This window comes from Caretta caretta, chromosome 8, assembly GCF_965140235.1.
Source record: "Caretta caretta isolate rCarCar2 chromosome 8, rCarCar1.hap1, whole genome shotgun sequence".
NCBI classification, from domain to species: domain Eukaryota; kingdom Metazoa; phylum Chordata; order Testudines; family Cheloniidae; genus Caretta; species Caretta caretta.
The window spans coordinates 77,315,648-77,333,572 of NC_134213.1; positions in this window are offsets into that span (position 1 = coordinate 77,315,648).

Genomic DNA, 17,925 nt, shown 5'->3' on the forward strand with positions numbered 1-17,925 from the left:
GTAATAAGCAGGGCCGGATTAACCTTTTGTGGGCCTGGCGCCAAACATATTTGTGGGCCCCCATGGAGGCAATGGAGCATGGCGTGGGGAGGTCAGTCCCCAGAGTAAGGTCCAGTCAGAGGCAATGGGGCATTGCATGGCAGGGGCATCCCTGCTCCGCCCAATGCAAGGTCACTATTTACAAACCGGCAGTTGCCAGATGCACAGTGGCCTGCCTGGCCCTGTGCTGCCAGCATGCCCCTACCCCATGGGGGGGTGGGCATATGCCACACCACACAACCCCCATGCCCCTGACTCCCTATGGCCAGCCCCCCAGCAGAGCCACCCACAAATGCACAGCACCCAGCACAGCACCACCCCTGCCCACAGCCCCACCACAACTGCCCAGCACCCCCCACAGAACCCCCACTCCTTAGTGCCCCAACAGACACAGATCCTCCCTGCCCCTTCACAGCCCAGCACCCCACCATACTCTCCACAGACTCACCCCCCCACAAGCCCTGCCTCCCAGTCGCACTCACCAGCCCTGCTGGGAGGCGATGTCTGCCGGGCTGAGCTGGCAGCGCTGCCAGGGCTGGTCCCAGGGCTGGAAATTGCTCCGGACCCTTGGGAGTGGCACGATCAGCTAGGCCAGGACCTGTCCTGGCCGGCCGGAGTCCCTCAAGATGCACTTGCCTGCAGGGGCCCAGCCAAGCCCTCTGCACTGTCTCCCCCACCCCCTACCCACACCTGGCTGAGACTGGCCAGGTTTCTGGACCAGTCCCAGGCGGCTCAGCTCCGGGGAGACAGGTGGGGCCCCACAGGTGGTGGGAAACAGAGACTGCCCAGAGCCGGAGGTGCACTGTGGGGCTGAGAGGAGCAGGGGGTGGGAACAATGGGCAGAGAGGAGCCCTTGGCCAGCCACCAGGCAGGCCAAGAGAAGCGAGTGGTGGGCAGGAGGAGCCAGGAGGGTCTCAGGGTGCAGTGCAAGCGGAGCAGGCCAGAGCCCCTTCTGAGCATGGGCCTGGCTCCATGGAGCCACTGGAGCCATTGTAAACCTGGCACTGGACTAATAAGCACGTCACAAAAACAAATTTTATATTTTCAAGATCACTGCTTTTATAATTTATACTTAGGTAAAGGAGAAAATCCCTGGAAATATTCATTTTTAAGAGGGGGTTCATGAGACTTGACATTTTAGTGAAAGGGGTTCACAGGTTATTAAAGTTTGGGAACCACTGTTATAGGCTAATTTTAGCCATGATGTAATGAGTGGGGGTAACACACGCAGGGAAGGAGGACAGGGTTACAGCAGTAAAAGCCCGGTGTTACTCAGCATAAGCATGTGGATTTTGAGATGGTTCACTGACATGTTATTTTAAACATAATGATTATTACTACTGATGACCTTCTTATGGGCATTGTGGAAGAGGCAAGTGTTAAGGAAGGATCTAAGTGAAGAGAGGGTTCAGCAGGCCAGAATTAGAAGGGAAGTCCATGCTTCAGTGGGACTACTGACAGAGTAAGGATTGTTCACATGAATAAGAGTTGTCAGGATTGGGTCCTTATTATATAATGAATAAAAAGGGCAATAAAAATGCCCTTTCAAAATGCATTGGTGTCCTAACAACTAACTGAACGTACAGCATTGTAATGATGGCCTCTCTGCAGCATTACGTACTTGTATACAAGTATCTCATTAATGCAGCCAGCCAGCCAGCAGAATTAAGTAGTCACATATGGTAACAAGTTATTTCAGCCAGTCAGCAGCATTAAAAATGATAAATCATCATTCATCTCTGGCACAGTTCCAGGGCCAGATGCAGTTCTGCCCCATTTCTCGTACACCCCGCCATGTCAGGCCGTGTGCCTTACTCTCCCCCGGCAATGGAATTCCACTGTTCACTTACTCCTAGACCAGTGCTGGGGCTACAGTACCTTGTGTATCCACTGTGCTTACCCAGCACCAGCAGGTCTGACTGGTTCTTCCCTTTGGAAGTCTGACCAGTGATATATAGTGATCAGACGGTCTTCTTAAACTCAAGTGTTGGTTATTTTAATAGGAACAAAGCATAAGAGAAAAAAAGGATTTAGGAACAAGAGTGTACAAGCCGGTATATCTTACCTGAAGGCTCTACCATTTCCTGCTGGTAAGTTAGGCAGGGCTAACTTCTTCAGACAACCCACTGAGTGCCTATGTCTGAGTCAAGTTCCCCTGAATAACTCCCCCGCTCTTGAGACAGAGTCCCCTTTCAAACTGCTGTGGCCCTTTTGATCTTTTGTGAGTGCTGGCCTTTTCCTGTAATGGTATTGTCTCTTAACCCTTAAGTGTTTGTGGAGAAGTTACTTCTTTAGAGCCATTCTGTGTCTTTCCTGCTTGTTTTTCCTTACAGCCCCCTATTAAACTAAACCAGTACATACCCCATTAACTGGATCAACATACAGTATTCATAAATGCTTTCAGAGCTGCTCCAATTCCATCAGTGTCTTTACTTGCTCTAACAGTGCTGAATTCTGCATGGTATCCCCTCCATAGTGTTACATTATTTTAGAAACACACACAACATGACATGGTGCAGTTGATTTGTTTTGGTATGAGAGGTTTCAGAGTGTAGTCTGTGGTCACCGTGTTTTAGGCTAGGGTTTTCAAAGGAGCCACAGGGATTTAGGTGCCCATCTCTACATTCTTAGCTTCTGTTGAAAATCTCAGCCTTACATCTTTATTCTTTGTTTTCTCCTACAAAATCCCACCATTATATTACCCAGCCTCTCTTCCACTGCCTTTAAAACAGTCTTCAGAGCTTTCTCTGCCAGCAAATCTATGTCAATAATTCATTAACTAAAACACATAAACAGCATGTTCCTAAAAAAATTCCCATTGTACCTCCAACAACGATAAAGTAAATGTTTGAAAGAAATTTCCCCCAATGTTTCATAGCATTTTAAAACAGTTGCTTTTTCATGTAAACAAGATAAATGTTTGTTAATCATGTGGAGTTTTTGATTCCCTATTTGCATGGGAAGCTGACTAGTCAGACATATGGTGTGGTCGTTATCTGGGGAGTGAAAATGGAAAGGATCAGAATTAGATGAAATCTTTAAATTAAGGGGTTTTAAAATATAGCAACAGTACTGGCTACCTAACATGTAAGAGTCTGGTGGTAACTGCTGACAATAGTGGTCATTGTTAGAAAGCAATCACAAATGATTTGATGAAATACAGTGTTCAGCAAAGGGCCGGAAGGTTGTAGGGATTGGGAAATAGAATCTTCAAGGCTTTCACCGAGAAGTGCTGGTTTGAATCCAGCCTGGGATGTTAGTGATCAAATGTTGCTGATGTCCGTTTGGTGGCCTCTATATGTTAGCAGAGATTGGGTACCTAGAACTGAAGTCCCAGGTCAGCTCATAAGACTCATTTTTGGCATTTCTAATGGTAGGCATTGGGACATTAGCCGCTATAATGTATTCTAGGACCAGCTTTCACATCTACTATAATCTAGAAATGTTCATCCTGCTACAATCAGAATAGGTAAAACAAGCCCTATTGCTCCACAATGTTACACTAGTTTTATTCTGGTATAACTCCATTGAAGGTGTGTGTAAAATCAGTGTAACAGAGGGGAGAACTGGGCCCAGCATTTCCAATATCAATGGGCTTGTCACAGGCACAGAACGAATGGGCCCCACTCCCTTTCTGGTTCCCAAGCACCATGTTGCTCCATTGTTTCCACATCTTTGTTGGTGGAAGCTATGGATTGTTGTGGACCGCGTTTCCGTTTTATTCATACCCCCACAGCCATGGATGTACCTAGGAATGCATTTAATCACATGGGGTGAGTTTCCCTTTTTGACCCACAGACTCATCTGTGGATTGGCATACACTACACACAGTTATTAGAACCTCTTCTTTGTTGTTTTTTAATAAGGGTAAATTTGGTCTTGAGCCATTACTAGAAAATGGTTTTCCTTAATCTGTTGAAAGTCTTGGGGTGGGTGTCTGACCACTTCATGCTACTTTAAATGGGAAAAAGAAGCTAAAAGCCAGCTTAATGGGCCCTCTTTGGACTCCTCTTGCATAAAGAGAATTCCTCCCCCCACTCCCATGGTTTAGAGTCAGTGAAGGGGGTGTCCCTGAGTGAAAATGAGCATGGTGGCCAGGGAACCACTGCACTTCTGGTTGCTTGAACAGCCCGTTGGGACTAGGACAGTTAGACATAAATTAGAACAACCTTCAGATTGAACAAGTCCCTGCGGCATAAACCCACCTTTGACCTATAGCCTACTGGCCTGTCCCCCTCAAACCAGGAAGAAGTAAGTCCATGCCCAGAGTCTTGTTCAGGCGCTTTTCAGAAGGCTTCAGCTTTATTTCTTCCACATGTAAATAGTACAGCACATTAACTATCTCTTCCCTCTAACGCAGTGGTTCCCAAACTTTAACAACCTGTGAACCCCTTTCACTAAAATTTCAAGTCTTGCAAACCCCCTCTTAAAAATGAATATTTCCAGGGATTTTCTCCTTTACCTGAGTATAAATTATAAAAGCAGTGATCTTGGAAATATAAAAATTTGTTTTTGTGATATGCTTATTACACACTATTCATTATTAATTTTTAATCATTACAGTATTTTTATTACATTATGAAAATGGCAACACTCTGCCAAGATCTCACTTTCATAGCTTGAATAAGCCTGTTGTAAGACAAGGCTCCTATGTTTCACCAAGGAGTATCAGCTGTGAAACAGCATGAAGGTATTTAGGAAACCAACTCAAAGAGTTCCTCCTACACAAGCATTCAGGTCTTGAGCCGTCCAGGCAAACAACGCACGTTACAAAAAAGCTTAAACTTGTTCTTCATAATCATTTTAAAAACAACACTAGCTGCCTATTTCATTTTTAAAAAAGCAAAAACTATTCACCTCCCTGTCCATTTCTTTTAAGGAGTCTTGAAGTTTAAATCTCCTCAGTGTGATAGATATGCTTGTTTTGATCTGCTTAGCTCTTGGAAGTCTAGGAGCTCCAGGCTGCTGGCCGCGTGCTGCCCGGGGTCCCTAGGGACAACTCTGTCTGCCATTAGCGAATTTTTTCCTGAGAACCCCCTGTAACATTTCATGAATCCCAGTTTGGGAACCACTACCCTAACCCACCGCCTCCTGCAGGGGCATCTCTATTCCCTACAGATTGTGTCTCTGCCACTTTCCTATAGCCCTCCTCCATGAGCAAAGGACTGTCTGGTCACACTCTACCCAACTGGCCTACTTGCTGGCTTTTATAATCACCTGATCCCTAGCTGATCAGTCTCAGCTGAGAGGTAGCGAATCCATCATGGATGTAGCTGCTTCCAACTCCCCTTAGTGGGCCAGCTACTCCCTGAGATGGTTCCTTTCCCTTCCTCCACTACATGCTGGGCATAACTCAGCCAGACCATAGAATCTGGGCTCTGGAGTCTGTATGTTTTTATTTTTGAAAGTGCTCGTTCTACTCTAGTTCTTGGCCACCAGCCATTCCCGACCCACCCAAGTGAAAGATAGACCTACCATTGTAGTGTTGGAGCCTGTTCTTTTCCTCTCAGATCTGTTCTGTGTGCCTGGTTGCTGTGTGATTTGTATACTTGTCTGAGGAGCCTAAGCTGCATTGCCAGAGATTTATGTATATATGAAAAACCAGCCCCAGTCACACCAACCAACAAAGATTTAAGGGTGCTATTTTTCAACTCTGTTAATTCAAAATAAAAAGCTGAGATATTTCTTAGGTTAGATGCAACTTTTTTGTTGTTATTAAGAAGTTACTCCTAATCCTTAGCAGTCAAAGAGTGTAGCTATTGCATCTATTTAAGTACAGGCCAGTGTGCAGCTATAGTTGTGAGATGTTTTTGTTTATTATGAGTACAAAGCCGGGGGGGGAAATGTCTGAGAACTTTGTTTTGGGCTAGCTGTAGGCTGTGCTGTACTTGATCCAGTGTATAATATAATGGTTCATTTGTTCAAAAGGGGGAAATGAATTGTCTGAACATTTACTGTGGCTAAGGATTACATATGTACAGTTGGAGATTTTTAATGGACTCAGAGCACACAGGAGGCATCTCATCCAAATCTATTTTTAATACTTTATTTGAATGGCTGATTGTGCATTTTGGTTATGGTGTGGTACCTGCTTCATTGCATCTAAGCCCTTTTAGATGACCATATATGACAAAGCCTTCCAGAAATCTCAAACACAAGTGGAAATTAATTAAACTATTTTAATTTAGAAATACGACAGCAGATAGAGCACACAACTGTAGGTAATGCGGGGAATTTCCAGGAATAGGTTAAACAAAGGTTTTGCGTATGGTCTAAAAACCAGTTGATTTTGTTCCACTTCCTATAGCAAAGACTGAAGAAAGCTGAGATGTGAAAAGGCTTTATTAGGCTAATAGAGGTATCTGATACCCCAGGAGCAGGTTCTGATTGCAAATCAATAGATGGTTAGCTCAGTATAAATAGTATTCTGTCCAATGATAGGATTTGCCTTATGAAACGGAATCTACTATTCTTCTAACTAAAAACAGTGTTAATTGAGTCGGTGAGTGGTCTGTGTCGCATTTTGCCATAATAAATGAATGATTAACACAGGTTTTCTCATTAGGCATAAGGGGACAGGTACAATGACAATTAGCAGCCAGCTAGCAATTCTATGTAGGAATGCAAGCCCTGCAGCTTTTGGTTAAAAATCTGACTCCCGCAGTTTGGTTCACAAGCCCTAGAAAACCAACCCTTGCACATTCATTCAGAGCCAGATACTCCCACGGTTGCTCATGCCCACTGGTACCTAACTCCAGAAATAAGATCTATGAAAGTACTTTCTAAGCAAGGTATGAGTAAGGGTGGAAGAAACTGACCCACAGGGTTCAACTAATCCAAACCTTGCAGGGGAACCCCTTTGCCCTCACCCCACCCCAAAGGATATCTGCTCCTCTAACAGGCCCTGGGAGATCTCCTTTTTCCTTCAGCACCATCTGTGGGCGCAGAATCTGATAGACTCGTGGAGGGGGAGCTGGCAGCTTTCTCAGCTCTATAGACAAACCAACTCAGCCGATTTCACTGACCTTTGGCTGAGGCTTTTGAGCACATCAAATCTTGGAACCACGGCTCCATCTGAACGGCTTTGGGGTTCAGTGGGAATATTTTGCAGAGATCTAATTCTGCAACAGTCTTTCAATGATACACAGAGGCATTTGTGTGGAACTGAAAAAATAGATACTATATGTTCCTGCAACATGCTGCCAAACAGTCTCTCAAGCTGCTACTATTGTTGCTGTTTCTGTTGTTGGTCCAGCACTAACAGAAATGCAGGAAAATGCAGAAACCATCTGTGTAAATCCAAGGAAGTACTACAGGACAGTCATTTTATTCCTCTCATTGATTAACACGGCTTGAAGGACAATGATGGAATGATGCCATAGCTGCTTTGCCCTATTCTCTATGGCTAATAAATATTAAATTTTTACCTAGCATTTATGTAACACTTTGATTGACCAATGCAACGTTCTGTACAAACATTAATTAACCCATACAACATCCCTGTAAGGTAAAGTATTATCTGTTCCATTTTACAATTGAGGAAACTGAGGCAGGTGTGTGAAACAACCTGCCCAAGGCTACACACCATGTTGACGTTGGAGTCAGGAATAGACAACATTCACACTGTTTCTAAATTTTGCAAATGTTTCCTGCACAGCACGTCTAAGATACAGCCTTTCCTCCCCAGCCACAAAGCTCCATCTATCCTGGGCTCCCATTATCTCACATCTCAATTACTACAGCATCCTTTTCTCTGGCCTTAACAAATCCCAGCTTGCCCCACTCTTGTCCTTCAGAATGCTGCTGCAAAGATCATTTTCCTAGCTTGTTGCATTGATGGTGTCACTCCTTTCTTTGAATCCCTGTCCTGGATCCCCTTTCTCTATCACATCAAACAGACTACTTGTCTTCACATTCCAGGGCCTTCACAGCCACCACATCTTCTTGCTACCTATCAGCTAACAGCGAGCTGCCGGTGTGCTCAGACCACTGCTTATCATGCTGACCAATATTGTCTCAGTGTTTCTTTGTACTCCCCAGTCTGTCTGGCTGCATCCACCCACTGGCTCTATCTTATACTTAGTCCCTGCCCCAAATTGCTTACAAATCTCTCTCTTTGTTCAGTGTTTGTACGGTGTGTAGCACAATGGAGTCCTGGTACATGACTACCACAATACAAATAATAAAATAAAGTAATAACAGTATAACCATCTGCCTCCCACTTTGGTGTTTTTTCCTCCAGACCACATAGCCACCTGTGAAACACTAATTGTAGAGAGGAGGCATGGCCTCCTGCCCTGTCAGAATGGAAGAGACCCGAAATCACCCCTGGTGGGCAGAACCAGGCCACCTGCGGCCACTCCGCTGGAAGCAGAGGGGCGGGACAGGAAGCAAGACTATAAAAGGCCAGCCTCCTAGTTCCTAGGAAGAGAGCTGCCAGAGGAGCAGGACGTCTCTTTCTTGCTGCTGGAGCCTGGAGCTGAAGGAAACGGCTACCCAACCAGGGGAGTTACCTGGATTGCCGGAGACCAGCAACGCCGATGAACTGCCGGGGCTGCTATGGGCTGTTTACTTAGGGGAGACCAAGGACGACTGTGTAACCCAGGTGCCCCAAACTGGGAAGGATAGGAAGGAGCCCAGGGATGCCAAATAGGGTTTGACTGTCACACTATTGTGAGCTGGCCAGTGTGTTGCGGGCAGATCCCCGCTGACCTAGTGGCAAACTACCCTGCCACTAATAGGGCTCTGGGCTGGGACACAGTGGAATGGAAGGTTTGCGTCCCCCTGTGAAGCACCCCACCTGTGGAGGGTGGCCACCTCCCCACTAATAGGCCAGGAGGCCTGAATTGATCTGGCACCCGCCAGAGCTAGAGCGCCAGGCGCATTTGCTGTCGCTCCCGGTTGGGAGCTAATTCCTCACCCTGAACTGCTGGGCTGTATCGCACAGACTCAGCCTGAGCTATAATCAGGGTGTCTCACAGTTTGAGGAACAGGGGCGGAAAGACTAATTAAGGCCTGGGCTGATTGCTGACCAGGCCTGCTCACTGCCCTGACTGAGGGATTTGGCAGAAAGACAACTGCTAATTGGACTAATCTCCAGGTGATAATCACTGACTGTGATATGTGCCCTGCTTGTGAAGCAGTGAGGAGGTCCGGCCTCCCGCCCTGTCAGAAGGGGAGAAACACACGCACCTCCTGACCCGTGGTGGAGAATGCAGGCAGTGACCACCCCCTGAGACAGAGGGGAGGGTCTGTGAGTGTACCTAAGCCGGAATAGACCCGAACAACAGGATGGAGCTTGAGCAGCTGATGAAGTGGCGGACTGAAACCCAGCAGCAGCAGCTGATTCAACATCTCAGGGCCCAGCAGCAGCAGCTACTCTGGGAGCTGGGGGCCCAAAAGCAGGACCAGCAGAGGCAATGCTTCCAACAACGTGCCCTGCTGCCTCAGAACCCCAGCCCCGGAGGGGCAGGAGCCCCAGTGACCCCCACCCTACCTGTCCAGCTCACAAAGATGGGTCCTGAAGATGACCCAGAGGCATTTTTAGCTGCATTTGAGTGGGTTGCCTTGGCCGACGCGCGGGCCCCAGAACAATGGGACATGCTCCTAGCCATGTATTTGATGGGGGCTTCGCAGGCTGCCTACTGGAGCCTTCCTAACAAGGAGGCCCGAGACAACCAGGCCGTTAAGGCTGCTATCTTGGACATTCTGGACGTAATACCCAAAACCTTCCAGCATAGGTTTCGGGGGAAGATTTATCCGCTGGGGGCGTGACTCTGCATTGTCACCCAGGAACTTAAGGATGCCCGCTGGAGCTGGCTCCAACCAGAGCGACACACAGCCATCAAACTGGCCGAACAAGTGATAGTGGAACAATGTAGCCACATCCTCCCACCCTGAGGGAGGGCGTGGGTCCTGTGGCATTGGCCTACAACCCTGAAGGCAGCAGTTGGGCTCATGGAGGATGCCTTAACGGCCGAGACCCCGGTGACCCCCAGACCGCCGGGTGTGGGAAAGCACTCAAGATCTCTGGCAATACCCTACCCACCCCAATGCCGCGAAAACGACTGATGCAGTGGTGGCTCCGTGGGTTCGACCCCGAAGCCCCCCCCGGCCCTATGATGAGCCATGACAGTGGGCGAAGGCCTCCTCTGAGAGAGAGCCCAGATCATCCTCTGAGTTTGGAGGACTGACCAGGTCCTGCCACGATCAGCCCCTGACCAGGTCCTGCCACGATCAGCTTTAGGTGTGGCCAGTTAGGGCACCTCCAGAGGCAGTGTCCCACTATGGACTGTTCCTTCGGCAAGTTCTGTGCCAGGGATGCCCAGGCCCACCAATATCCCTGTCCCAAAGTGATCATCTCAGTTAGCCTCCGGGGAAGGCAAGTGGAGGCCCTTGTGGATTTGGGGTGTAGCCTAACGATGGTGCGGGAAAACCTCGTTCCAGCTGATCGCTTGACCCACAAGCCCATCCAACTCTGCTGTGTATATGGGGATGTGAAGGTGTACCCCAGTGCTCAACTGACCCACACAATTGAGGGAGTAACCTGACAAATTACAGGGAGTTGTCCTGAACCTCCCCTATCCCGTCATCCACGAGGGAGACTGGCCGGAGTTCAGCCAGATCCTGCAGGCAGCATCTCTCCAAACTGGGCCAGAGAGGCTGGGGTTGGAAGGAGACCCATCGAGGGTGACAAGGAAGAGCAATCCCCCAGGGACTCTCTAGACCCACCTGAGGGAGGGCCAACCAACCCTCCAGCTGAACCCTGAGTAGCGCCCAAGGACAAGGGACCCCTCTGGGGCATAGAAGGGGACTTCTGTTGAGACCAAAAAGAGGACCTCACCTTAAGCCGGGCCTATGACCAGGTGGCATGTGTCAATGGTGTCACTACAGATCCGCAGGGCATGACTCAGTGGCCCTGGTTTGAACTTTAGGGTGAACATTTCTACTGGGCTTACCAGGACCCTTATATCCATGAACCCCACTCACAACTTGTGGTACCCTACTGTCACCGGCAGACCATGTTGAGGATGGCCCACGATATCCCTGCCGCAGGCCATCTGGGCCAAGAGAAAACCCTGGCTCAAATACTAGCCAGATTTTACTGGCCAGGAGTACACCAGGATGCCAAGAACTTCTGTGCATCCTGCCCTGAATGCCAGTGGGCTGCGTCAGCTGGAGTCCCGAAAGCACCCCTGCTCCCTGTGCTGGTGGTGAAGACTTCTTTTGAAAGTGTCACTATGGATTTAATTGAACTCCTCACAAGGAGCACCGCAGGCTTTCAGTACATCCCCGAGGCCATCCCCACCCCGAGTATTGCAGTGGAACTCCCAAAAATCTTTGCTCGGGTAGGCTTACAAAGGAAATACTAACTGATCAGGGAATGAACTTTACTTCCCGGCTGCTCAGAAGTCACCTGTTAGGGATCTGGAAGTTTCAAACCTCAGTTTACCATCTTCAAACCGATGAATCATTCCATGAGGCCAATCGGACACTAAAGGGGATGATGCAAAAATTCTCCCCCAGAAGAGTTGTGTCGATGGGAACAACTCCTCCCACCATTGCTACTGGCAATTCGAGAGGTACCACAAGCTTCCACCCAATTCTCCCCATTCGAGTTACTGTACAGATGCCAGCCGCAGGGGCTACTGGACCTCATGTGGGAGACCTAGGAACAGAGCTCCTCGCCAACCCAGGGGCTCCTTGAATACATAATGCAATTGCATGAACACCTGAGACAGTAACCTAACCAAGGAGAACCTGCAGGCTGCCCAGGGAGCCGGAGCCCAAGCCTACAACTGAGGAACCTGAGCCTGAACCTTTGAACCTGGGGATTACTCCCCTCGGAGGAGTCCAAGCGATTAGCCCCATGGCAAGGCCCCCACAAAGTCCTTCGCCAAGTCAGGCCTGTAAACTACGAGATACACCAGCCAGGGCAGCAGAAGCAGCGCCAGATTTACCATGTCAATCTCTTAAAGGCCTGGCATGATCGGGAGAGTCTGTTGATAACCCCAGATCCTGAGCTAGGACCTCAGGTCCCTATTCCTACGGGGCGAAAGGAGCCTCTCCTTGGCAAATCTCTCAACCCCAAGCAAATAGAACAGACCAGATACTTGCTAAAAGCCTTCCCCGAAACATTCACGGCTGCACCAGGGCAGACATGTCCAACACACCATCTGTACCCCACCTGGGGAAGTAGTATAGGAGACCACCCAACCCCTCCCTCAGTGACTGCAGCAGGCAGTAGAGCAAGTAGTACAAGCCATGTTGGAATTAGGGGTCATAGAACCCTCCCAGAGTAAGCGGTGGAGCCCCATCATCTTGGTTCCCAATCCAAAGATTCTGTATTGATTTTCGGAAAGTTAACGCTATTTCTAAGTTTGATGCATACCCAATGCCCCGAATTGATGAGCTCCTGGACCTATTGGGTGACGCCAGCTACATGACCACCCTGGATCTTGCAAAAGGATACTGGCAGATCCCGCTGGAAACTAACTCGAAGGAGAAAACTGCCTTCGCTACACCCAGCGGGCTCTACCAATTTACCCACATGCCTTTTGGACTTCATGGGGGGCCCCCATGACATTCCAATGGTTAATGGACTACCTTCTTCAACCACACCTCGAATATGCTGCAGCCTATTTGAACAATGTGGTGATTTACAAGGTGGGAAGAACACCTACACTGTCTTGTAGCTGTCTTGTGGTCCCTTCGGGCCACAGGTTTGACGGCTAACCCCAAGAAATGTCGAATTGGCTTCCAGGAGACCACCTACTTAGGGTATGTCCTGGGGCGGGAGAAGGTACGGCCTCTAGTTGGGAAGGTCCAGGCAATCCAAAACTAGCCTGCCCCAACTACAAAGAAGCAAGTAAGGCAGTTCTTGGTAGGCTATTATCATCGCTTCATCACCAACTTCACCTCCATTGCTGCCCCCTTGACCGAGCTCTTAACAAAGAACCAGCTGCAACGCATCCATTGGTCCCTAGAGTGCACCCAAACCTTTCAGATGTTGAAGGACCACCTCTGCGGTGAGCCAGTTTTATATAGCCCGGACTTCTAACAAAAGTTTGTGGTCCAGACTGATGCTTTAGCCCATGGGACTTGGGCCTGTCCTCTCCCAGACCTTTGACGGCGAGGAACACCCCATACTATACATCAGCCAGAAACTTTCTCCCCCCCCCGGGAACAGAACTACTCCACCTTTGAGAGGGAGTCCCTAGCGATCAAGTGGGCCGTTAAGGCCCTGCAATACTACCTCCTGGGGAATATCTTTGTGGTAGTCACAGATCATGCCCCCCTTAAGTGGCTCCAGAACATGAAAGACACCAATGTGAGGCTAACGAGGTGGTACCTCACTCTGCAGCTGTTCACGTTTACCATTCAACATAGGGCGGGTAAGGAGAATGCAAAAGCAGATGGGCTCTCCCAGTTGGGGGAGGCAGAAAATGCCAGCCCTGAAGATTGGGGGCCAGACTTGAGGGGGCAGGGGGGTAGCGAGGAGGTATGGCCTCCTGTCCTGTCAGAATGGGAAAGACCCAAAATCACCCCTGGTGGGCAGAACCAGACCATCTGCGGCCGCTCCGCCGGAAGCAGAGGGGCGGGACAGGAAGTGGGACTATAAAAGGCCAGCCTCCTAGCTCAGTAGGAAGAGAGCTGCCAGAGGAGCAGGATGTCTCTTCCTTGCTGCTGGAGCCTGGAACTGAAGGATATGGCTGCCAAACCAGAGGAGTTATCTGAATTGCTGGAGACCAGCAACACCATGGGTGAACTACCATGGGCTGTTTACCCAGGGGAGGATGACCACGAAACCCAGGTACCCCAAGCTGTGGAGGGTAGGAAGGAGCCCAGGGATGCAGAATAGGGTTCGGCTGTGGAACTATTGTGAGCTGGCTAGCGTGTTGCGGGTGGATCCCCGCTGACCTAGTGGCGAACTACCCTGCCAATAATAAGGTCCTGGGCTGGGACACAGTGGAGTGGAAGGGCCTGCATCCCCCTATCCCGGGCACCCCACCTGTGGAGGGTGGCCACCTCCCCACTAATAGGCCAGGAGGCCTGAATTGGTCTGGCACCCGCTGGAGCTAGGGCACCAGGCGCATTTGCTGATTTGCTAATTCCTCACCCTGAACTGCTGGGCTGTATCGCACAGACTCAGCCTGAGATATAAACTGTGAAACACCCTGATTGAGGGACGGGGGCAGAAAGACTAGTTAAGGCCTGGGCTGATTGCCGACCACGTCTGCTCACTGCCCTGATTGAGGGATTTGGCAGAAGGACTAACTGCTAATTGGACTAATCACCAGGTGGACTCACAGGCTGCGAGCTGTGCCCTACTCGCAAAGCAGCGAGGAGGTGCAGCCTCCTGCCCTGTCAGAAGGGGAGAGACACGCGCACCCTCTTACACCAACAGACTGCTCACACTAGAATAATGCTCCCTAAAGATGTTACATGCAATGTGAAACAGATGTACAGAGCAGTCATAACTCCTGCAACTTTACGCAAGTCCCAACTCAAGGTTTCTTTGACCTCCTTGTAACACTAGTAGACATGAAAGTAAATTAAAGCAGAAGGAGAGAGAATGTTTAATAGCAAAGATCTTCTCTTGGAGTATGACTGGGAGCCTCCACATCCACACCACATTCTGCTTTCTCTGTGTCAAACAGTTCCTGCACAAAAAAGTTAAACTGCTACTGGACTGAAAACAAACAATCCCTGACTCAAATGCTGTAAACTTTACAAGAACACTGTAATTTTGTATAAAACAATAACAAACCATTTAAAAGACAGGAAATTATGTGTTCTAAAAAACCCCAAACATTTGACAGCATAGAAATTCACAATTACAGTCTCCCAAACAACCTTAACTCTGGCCCTGGAGCCATGCCCAACTTCCTGCTTTGCTCCTGTCATACTTATTATGTACCAGATGGTATTTTTGGATCAAGGACTTTTTTTTCCCTAAGATCATAAAGTAATTGCACTAGAAGTGAAGGAGCACTTTGTACAGGCACCCTTCCTGGGTGGTGTTTTCAGTTGTGAACTACACTCTCTTCCTAAATTAAACTTTTTTCCTTCCTTTCCCCCTTCCTTATTGTGACATTGCACCCCATAATGCTTGATAGAAATATGCTTGAGTGTAAATATGACATAACTGGTAGAAAGAATAGTAAATATGGCAGGCAACCAGCTAGCAAGAGATGTTAAGAGTAACAAGAAGGGTTTCTTCAGGTATGTTAGCAACAAGAAGAAAGCCAAGGAAAGTATGGGCCCCTTACTGAATGAGGGAGGCAACCTCGTGTCAGAGGATGTGAAAAAAGCTAATGTACTCAATGCTTTTTTTTGCCTCTGTCTTCACGAACAAGGTCAGCTCCCAGACTACTGCACTGGGCAGCACAGCATGGGGAGGAGGTGACCAGCCCTCTGTGGAGAAAGAAGTGGTTCAGGACTATTTAGAAAAGCTGGATGAGCACAAGTCCATGGGGCCGGATGCGTTGCATCCGAGAGTGCTAAAGGAGTTGGCGGATGTGATTGCAGAGCCATTGGCCATTATCTTTGAAAACTCATGGCGATTGGGGGAGGTCCCAGATGACTGGAAAAAGGCTAATGTAGTGCCCATCTTAGGGAAGAAGGAGGATCCTGGGAACTACAGGCCAGTCAGCCTCACCTCAGGCCCTGGAAAAATCATGGAGCAGGTCCTCAAGGAATCAATTCTGAAGCACTTAGAGGAGAGGAAAGCGATCAGGAACAGTCAGCATGGATTCACCAAGGGCAAGTCATGCCTGACTAATCCAATTGCCTTCTATGACGAGATAACTGGCTCTGTGGATGAGGGGAAAGCAGTGGACGTGTTGTTCCTTGACTTTAGCAAAGCTTTTGATACGGTCTCCCACAGTATTCTTGCCAGCAAGTTAAAGAAGTATGGGCTGGATGAATGGACTATAAGGTGGATAGAAAGCTGGCTAGATTGTCGGGCTCAACGGGTAGTGATCAATGGCTCCATTTCTAGTTGGCATCCGGTATCAACTGGAGTGCCCCAGAGGTTGGTCCTGGGGCCGGTTTTGTTCAGTATCTTCATAAATGATCTGGAGGATGGTATGGATTGCACCCTCAGCAAGTTTGCAGAGGACACTAAACTGGGAGGAGTGGTAGATATGCTGGAGGGTAGGGATAGGATACAGAGGGACCTAGACAAATCGGAGGATTGGGCCAAAAGAAATCGGATGAGGTTCAACAAGGACAAGTGCAGAGTCCTGCACTTAGAACAGAAGAATCCAATGCACCGCTACAGACTAGGGACCGAATGGCTCGGCAGCAGTTCTGCAGAAAAGGACCTAGGGGTTACAGTGGACGAGAAGTTGGATATGAGTCAACAGTGTGCCCTTGTTGCCAAGAAGGCCAATGGCATTTTGGGATGTATAAGTAGGGGCATTGTTAGCAGATCGAGGGATGTGATCGTTCCCCTCTATTCGACATTGGTGAGGCCTCATCTGGAGTACTGTGTTCAGTTTTGGGCCCCACACTACAAGAAGGATGTGGAAAAATTGGAAAACATCCAGCAGAGGGCAACAAAAATGATTAGGGGTCTGGAACACATGAGTTATGAGGAGAGGCTGAGGGAGCTGGGATTGTTTAGCCTGCAGAAGAGAAGAATGAGGGGGGATTTGATAGCTGCTTTCAACTACCTGAAAGGGGGTTCCAAAGAGGATGGCTCTAGACTGTTCTCAATGGTATCAGATGACAGAACGAGGAGTAATGGTCTCAAGTTGCAGTGGGGGAGGTTTAGGTTGGATATTAGGAAAAACTTTTTCACTAAGAGGGTGGTGAAACACTGGAATGCGTTACCTAGGGAGGTGGTGGAATCTCCTTCCTTAGAAGTTTTTAAGGTCAGGCTTGACAAAGCCCTGGCTGGGATGATCTGGTTGGGGATTGGTCCTGCTTTGAGCAGGGGGTTGGACTAGATGAGCTCCTGAGGTCCCTTCCAACCCCGATATTCTATGATTCTGTATGTTTTATGCTAGATATGTCATGTAACATATCTTTGCAAAGGTTGTGTTCTACTACATGCATACAAATAGGATGAATACATGCATCATTTTTATGTCGAAGTTATGAGTGTTGGCTCTATGGTTGTATTTAAAGTGTTTGCAGTAGGAAGCATATAAGAGATTTGGTCAACATAGCGTGTAGGGGTTATTCAAGTAATTGGGCGTACTTATCTAACAATGGACTTTGGGAGACGCCAGTCCACATCTGAGTTTTCCTGGGAACGTTCAAACTAACATGTAAACAATAGCGTCGGCCTGCAAAAAGCTGATTCATTCATAGACGTGACTTGCCCAGGTGGCTAGAGACCCCATCTTGTAACTGGGATGTGGCACAAGAGAAACTATATAAGGCCCTAGAAGCCCCTCCATTTTGTCTTCAGCTGGCTCAGAAGATAGCCTCTCCAGCCCAAAGAGATGCCTGAAAGAAACTGGGACAAAGGAAAGTAACTATGGGGGTGTGAGTGATTGCTGGACTCAGACTAGGAGTAAGTCTAGTCTGTCAAAGAAGTTTATTGGAACATCTGAGAGTGAGATTTACCTGCATTTAGTTTCTTACTGTATTAGGCTTAGACTTGCATGTTTTATTTTATTTTCCTTGGTAACTTACTTCGTTCTGTCTGTTATTACTTGGAACCACTTAAATCCTACTTTTTATATTTAATAAAATCACTTTACTTATTAATTAACCCAGAGTAAGTAACTAATACGTGGGGGAGCAAACAGAGAGAAGCACAACTATCGGTGTTCTAGAGGGCGAACAATTTAGGAGTTTACCCTTTATAGGCGTTATACAGAGTAAAATGGATTTATTTGGGATTTGGACCCTATTGGGAACTGGATATCT